Source organism: Ischnura elegans (assembly GCF_921293095.1).
Source record: "Ischnura elegans chromosome 13 unlocalized genomic scaffold, ioIscEleg1.1 SUPER_13_unloc_2, whole genome shotgun sequence".
In the NCBI taxonomy this organism is placed as follows: domain Eukaryota; kingdom Metazoa; phylum Arthropoda; class Insecta; order Odonata; family Coenagrionidae; genus Ischnura; species Ischnura elegans.
In genome coordinates this window covers 10806689-10814695 of record NW_025791658.1, presented here as the reverse complement: position 1 = coordinate 10814695, position 8007 = coordinate 10806689, and positions in this window count along the sequence as shown.

The following is an 8007-nucleotide window of genomic DNA, read 5'->3' as shown; positions in this document are numbered from 1 at the left end:
AGAGAAAGTGCGAAGCATCGAAAGATGTGAGCAGAGCGAGAAAGATGTGAAATGAAAGTGGAATGGAACGCCTATTTTACTAATAAATACATCGACAACACCTGTATTGCACCGACTATAACACGAATTAAGCTTGGAGCGGGTAGCACATTCCGTCTCAACCTTAGGTGGCATTGACTGCATTTGAACTTCCTTCATCTCGTTTTAATAGAAATAAATAGCGTCCGAAAGGAAACCAATTTTCCCACACAGCCGTGTTAGCGGTGGAACGAATTTTTGCGGGATACGTTTTTTCCTCAATAGCCTATAATAAGGCCGTCGCTGAGATCGAAGTATAGCAATCGCTAAAGGAGATGATATTCCAAAGAAGATATAATTTATATCCTCAACTAGAGGATTAACTGGTCTATATTAATGTGACTAATGTATGTAGGAACCCTATTACAAGGTTCTGCAGTAAAAAAAACGAGAAAAATAAAAAGGAAATAGTCTGCAAAACAGTAAGACAGTTCACAAACGGCACGTGAAGAGTTGTTTTGGAAGAAAATTGTAGAATATATATTATACTCGTATCAACAATTGGAAATCAATCGCTGTTCTCCACTCTTTCTGACTCCATTATATTTACTCGCAAAGATAAGGTAAGTGAATATTCCATTTCATTAAAATACATTTCACAGTATATGGACGTTTTTCAAAAACGCATTTAACGAATGTCAATTTTCATAAATTCCACGCATGAGCCTTAAAAATGTTGGGAAAGATTGAGTACTTCGTAAAAATTCAAAGGTAAAAAAGCGGTCAAAAAAGGGACTTAGTCTCAAACAGTGTGCGTATATAATCAAGTATTCTATTCCTTATATCGCCTCCAATTTATAAAGTGAACATGAAACTATTGATTATTGATTGTCATTGAAGTTAACCGATCGTTCGTCATACTACTGTGAATATTAAACTGTGCATACATTAGTCACATCGTGGTGATAATATATCGTCGTGAACATACTTTCGTACTATTATTGCGACCGGTCAGCTGTCGTAAGATTTCCATTGGCTGTAATCTTATTAATTACCTGTAGAAGTGCTTGGTAATGGATATTTCACACTTGTAAATCGTTATTTTCGTATCTTAAACTAGTTACACGGCGGAACTGTGGTGATTGGCAACAATTTTTCCTAGGGAAAAGATATTCGAGGCATATTTTCACAAAGCCTTCGCATAGTGATAGAAAAAAGGTTTGCTGTGTTCGTTTGCGATAGTTTATTTTAACGCAACAACGATCATGACCTAATATTTCGCCAAATAATTTTTTAAAAATGAAGCTATAAATTTACAGGTTTTTGATATTTTTCGGAGTCACGGGCTTTTCCGGAGATCCGGACGATCATCCTATTTTTCATTGAGCGGTCGCTCAACTGTTAACAAATCATCAGTACCTATCTAAAGGCTCCCGAGAAGAATCTTGTTGGTAAGTTATGCTTATACTTCTCCCCGAAAGTGAATAAGCAATTCTTATACGTAAAACATATTGCTTCGCGGTCATCATTTTCCTTTCCTAATCCGTGTCGTGCCGAATTTTCCACTAATATCCAATTATAAAAATTAGGATGGAATTGCAAGGAATGAGTTCATATTGCAACATAAAAGTGAATGTACTACGTAAAAGTGCTTCATGTTGTAACACCAATAATCACGTAATTGAAACTAGGCTTCCGTGTGAAAAATGGGAAAAACATCCGACGCTTCCGAATTGCAGAAAAATATTTCCACGCAGAAAAATAAAACTGTCATCGGAAATCATGGAAATAATGAAGAACTCCAGGATTTTGTAAAACGAAAGGTGGAAACAAATGATGAAAAAAATTTGCCCCTTCCAAGAATTGAATATACGACCACCGGGCAGGACTCGAATACGGTAAACACGGAGCCACCGCTCTTAGTTAGTGAAATGTCATTGCTAAGGGAATATAATAGACCTTTAAATGTTTAACTTTGTCTTTTGTTTAAACTATTAATTATATAACCGCATGATGGGGGATGATTCGAGAACAGCTCTCGAAGGACTACAGCACTACAAAGTTTTATCGAAATCTGAGACCCACTTTTTTGACAATACCCTTGTAATAGGGCTATTTACTTAAATATTGTTTCATAAAATGTATAGACAGTGCTAACCCGCTATTAGGAGTTGACCACTTATGCTTCTGTACCCAAGTTAGTAACTAGCGTCAATGACACAACAACGATGCAACTTATTAAGGGTTGTTACTTTTGAGAAAGAATAAATTTAGAGCCTTAGACTTGCTAGTTCTTACTCATTTCGACCCTTGATAATTAAAGAATAGGTTTCGCGAAGTAGCGGACGAATAAAGCCCGTGGAATATTTGCTACCATTAGTTGATAAATTCCCTCCGTTTTCCAATACCCCGTTAAAATTAACTCTGAGAATATTCCCATATAAATTTAGTAAATGCAAAAAAAATCATTGAGTTCTATATGCAGAGGACACGCCGCGGCTGAAATGGCATGATCAATTGAGAATAGGATATCTTTTAGAAATGTTCACATTAGAATCCCTCTTTGCTTCCACGTCCAACAGAAATGATAAATTAAGAGATATATTTAGCCGAACGGATAGATGTGGGAATTCGTTTTACGCCGATAACCGTAAAGGACAAATGAAATTATAAATAAATAAAAATGCTATATAACTCAAGTAAATGGCAAAAAAACATAGCGTTCCAGTTGTAGTGGCAATACCTAGGCTTAGATTGCTTGAATATTTGAGAATGGATGTCTTTAAGAACGAAACGGAGAACATAATATTAGAGCCACACTATATTTCCAAGTCCGATAGAAGCGATAAATTAAGAGAGATATTTTGCCGAACAGATAAGTGTGGGAATTCGTTTTTCCCCCGACAACAATAAATGATAAATCTATATATATAAAAGAAAGTCGAAAATCGTGTTAGTTAGAACACTTATAACTGGAGAACGGCTGCACCGATTTTAATGATATTAGGCTCTTTGGATTCGTCTCAGCCCCGGATAACATATAGGATATTAAAAAAAGCATAGTTTTGCAAGAAAAAATCATCTCTTTCTTAGCGATATGTTCTTAGGAGTTAGTAACGCAACAACAATTGATAAGTCGGTCAAAACTACAAATTAAATTATATGTTTTGTTTTTACCAATTTAATAACTGAACTTCGTGACAATATATTATTTTAATTGCTAGATATACTCAAAATATTGAAATAGTATTTAAAAATTTAATTCTAGCTAATTGTAAGCCCAGCTCGAGTTGACTCTTCACTACCGTGTTTGTAAACAAATCTCCCAGCAATTGTTGACAAACGGTAATGTCCGTATACCTGTCGAGAAATCGAGATGTTTGATTTAACTTCCTCGAATATTTGCAAATTAGTTTCATCGGAAGGTGAGTTCATCAACTAAGTGTTCCAGAATATGATTGATCACCACAAAAATCAGAAATGATTGATTGAGCGAACAATTTTGACGGCCTAGAACGAAGATGTGGATGACCTAAACGAGGTAAATAAAGATCTAATAGTTGGTACTCTGCATGAATTCAAATCTTTTAAGTGTGTAACAAACGAAGACGAAATCACCAACTGTCTATCTGAATATTTTAAGTCCTTGGGCGATTTACAGCTATATGTAGGCTCTGTGTTCATTATATTTCGAAACCTAAACCAACCAAAACTATCCAACAGAACGCGTTTGGTGATTTTAAAAAATTGATAATGAATGTGATTCACGCGACTTTACTCAAAGGAAAATCCAAAGATGACGAAGTTCTCATTCCGAAGATTCCATGATCTCAACTTATATGCCCTTTTGAGCTTAAACGTATTCAGTTTCCAATTCGTGTTGCATTCGTGATAACGATAATAAATCGCATGGTCAGTCTTTCAGTTTTTGTGATGTTTGTGCTCATATGCTAATGAAAACCCATGCTTTTCTCATGGTCAATTAAACGTGATATGTTTACGAGTCGGTAAACCATCTGCTGTATTTCTTCCTTCGCTTAAAGGGTGCAGCTAGGCGCTGCTAATACTACGGGTGTGTTGGATATAGAAAACTCGCGAAGGTAAGCGAGAGGTGTGGGGGCCCTCCCCCAGACATTTTTTAAGATAAATGGTTCAAAATAGTGGGTTTTGCGACTATGTGAATAGTAAAATATTTTTTGTTTGTCACTCAGCCGTTCCCCTAATATTAGTAACAAAAGTTTTTATCAAAAAATTCTCTGAGCTCTCGGGGGGGATTTAGCCACCAAAAACCTTTTGCTATATTTATTTAACTTCATCCGCTTTATCTTGCGCCTGATAGCGAAACACAAACTGTTGTTTATCAGAAGGTGCTTGATGCAAGACATTAAACCCGAATGTGTAGGGCACACCGTGGTGCGTTCACGCATGCAACACGCTTACGCAGTGCATTTTTTCAAAACAGAGATACTATAACTGGCGCGAGTAAAGTCATTTGATACGAACGCTGCTTCATAGGGGCTTTTCTTACACGATTTTGAGCATCAGTCAAGCGTCGGTCGAGCGTTGTGTTAAACTGCCCCGTGAAAGGGCCAAGTTTACGCAACAGACTTGGACCTAAAAACATTTTTTTACGGTTAATAATACAAATAGCCAAAAACTGAATGCGTATAATTTTTATTTAATTAATTGTTTTATAAAACCACAATGCCCAAAATTTCTTAAGCTAAAACGTAAGAAAATACATTGAAAAAAATCCGCGTAAACGTGCTCCGATCCACCCTATGTTGATTCAATAAAGAAAATGTCTTTCTGACAAGCAATTTTGATACTCATTTACGTAGTTTTATTGAATTTGTATCCTTATTTTATTATAATAAATTAAATATGATTAAAAACGATACAGCCGCTCTTGATTCATAAATGGTGTAACTAAACTGTAAGTTCATTGATTCTTAGGCGGTACGAAGTTCGCCGGGTCAGCTAGTAAACAATAAATGCAAGGCGTAAATTCGTCGGAGCGATTCCTTGTTACATGTTACCTGCTGCTGTCATAACAGCCCATGCCACAAACCTAGAGAGGCGGCATGCGGGGTAGAATGTAGATGTAGATATTGCTGCTATCTAAGCGTGGTGAGATGAATGGCTGTTAGAATTAAATTTGAAAAAATACGTAGGATTGAATTTCTGGAAAAAGAATAACTCCCCACAACATAGCTATATCATTCGGGGTACCCAATTAAAGACAATTGAATCCGTGAAATATCTAGGAGTTAGATTCAATTATAATCTATCGTGGAATAAACATATTCAGGAAATAACAGGTCAAGCTAATCGTTAATTGGGTTTTGTTATTATGATATTAGGAAAGTGCGACGACAAAGTGCGAGGAATTAGCTACTTCTCCCTTGTTAGAACCCATTTAGAATACGCTGCCAGTGTTTGGGACCCTCATGAAAAAGGCTTAATAACAGAGTTAGATCGCGTGCAAGGAAGAGCTGCCAGGTATGTGAAAGGTCGTTACGATATTCTTGTTAGTGTAACCGACCTCTTAGATTAACTCGGATGGGAATCACTGTCGGACCGTAGATTGAAAAGTAGACTAAACCAATTACGTAAGTTTGAGGGCAATGTTTATTCCGATGAAGGTAGCCATATCTTACGGACGCCAACACACCACGGAAGTTCAGATAATATAAATAAAATAAGAGAGACAGACCGGACAAAAGACAATAGGGTGGTTTCCTATTATTTTTTATTGCCTAAATCGAAAGATTATTATCAGATATTCCTCGTCGAAGGCGGTAAATCTGATTCTTGCAGCACTTGGTGCGACTTAGACTGACACTTAAGTGTGACTTCGCAAGATGCAGATAGACTGACGACACGCTGAAAACGAAATATTGTACGCATGATCTTCGGCTTGGCCTGTTGGTGTAGGTTGATTTGGATTCTCAACTTTTTCCGAAATACATAAGATTATGTTCAAGTTATGCAAAAAAATCAATTCAAACTTGAATGTTAAGAACAAAACTTTGTTTGAAGCGCCTCTATCGACAAACCTGAAACCTGAAATATCGTATCGAGGGATTTGATCGTTCAGCGCAATGTGGAATAATATGTTCGTATATCCAATATAATCAGAAAACAACTCACTTGGGCAACTGACGAATTTAAAGAGTAGAGGAAGAAATGTCTGGAGCTTTCCTGGCGAATTTTCTGGATTAAGTTCTTTCGGGCTTTCATTCGGGTGAGGTAATTCACCTGGTCCAGCGATTAGAGGACCATTACATTCTCCTTCCTCACGGAATGATCCGTGAATACCCCAATTCATCATCAAAAGGGTGGTCTCCTATTATTATTAGTCGAATTGCCTAAATCGAAAGATTATTACTACTGGAGTACGTATTTCACGCTTCTAGATTTTTAAATGACGATATCTATTTTTCGCAATTACATGAAAAATGAAAATTTTCATGCGCGCGAAAACATGACGGCTATGTATGAATGCTTTGAAAAGTTCGTGTGACGTATTTCTGAGTCCCGCTGCCGCTGTTAGAGGCCACCTTGTTGCGAGGCTATGCGCGCCGCTGCGATTCAGGTTGCAGAGTACCCTGCTAGCTGGTAGCGCTTGGCTTAAATAAGGAATAATAATGCCCAATCAAACGAAGGAGACTCTGACCATATGCAATTATAATAAGTGATAATAATTATAATAATAGGTGATTATTGAGAGAAGTTTCCCAGAGCTCTGTGCCTCATGCATCCATTGGTAATCTCAGACGATGTAAAACTCCTATCTACTCATGTAGAAACTAGGCCCCTGTGACGTCACGTGGAGTGGCATCGCATGGGCACCAATCTGGCCTTTTTCAAATGAGGATAAAAATTGACCATTGCCATTCGGCTAAACTGGGATTTTTAAAACCAAATAATTTGTATATTATGAATACACTAATGGTGGGTAACGAATCACAATCGACGCCTTTATTTCGTTTTCTTTGATGAAGGAAACTACCCCATTGTCAAACCAAGGAATGCAGCACTCATCCTAGCCTTGATCAGAAACGCTCACATACAGAACCCCCCCCCCCAGACGCTATTAAAATAGACATGATTTTTAATGCAGTTATCATTTTGTCCGTGTTTTATTTTGTGCATTACGTATTCTCAGTACACAATGTTAATAACTTTCATATTAAAATTAAGAGAATATTTCCTTTCCCCTCGGCAATGCATTTGACAAAAAAGGTGGACAACAAAGGCATATTATGAATACACTAATGGTGGGTAAGGAATCGCAATCAATGCCTTTCGTTTTCTTTGATGAAGGAAACTTCGCTATTGTGAAACCAAGGAATGCAGCACTCATCCTAGCCGTAATTAGAAAAGCTCATATACAGAACCCCCTCCCCCAGACGCTTATAAAATAGACAAGAATTTTAATGCGGTTATCATTTTGTTTTTTTTGCACATTACATAGCCTCAGTACACAATGTTAATAACTTTAATATTAAAATTAAGAGAATATTTCGTTTTCCCTCGGCAATGCATTCGACAAAAAAGGACGGACGGCGAAGAGACACGCAATTTCTTCAAATTAAAAAAAATACTATTTAGAAAATCACGTTAAGGTATGTTTTGAAGAAAATATCGTTCAAAATTTCTTGTTACTTTGGTGGGCCTGAAAAAGGCACAAAGGATACGAGAATCAAGCAAAGGGAAAGTAGTACTATTATATCAGCATTAGTGTGGATTCTAGGAAGAAATTCTTGAATATTTTTGCGTGGACAAATGGATGTGATAATGTACGCTAAGGGAAAGCGAAATGACGAAATTCAAAGTGACAGAAATGTGGTTATGGAAGAGGGTCACAAGAACAAGGTGGGCCGGTAGATAAGTAATTGAGAAAATTCCACACGATGTCCAATATGGAAGAAAACGAATATAAAAAGATGAAAATGAGAAAGTATTTGATTTTACGCAATCACC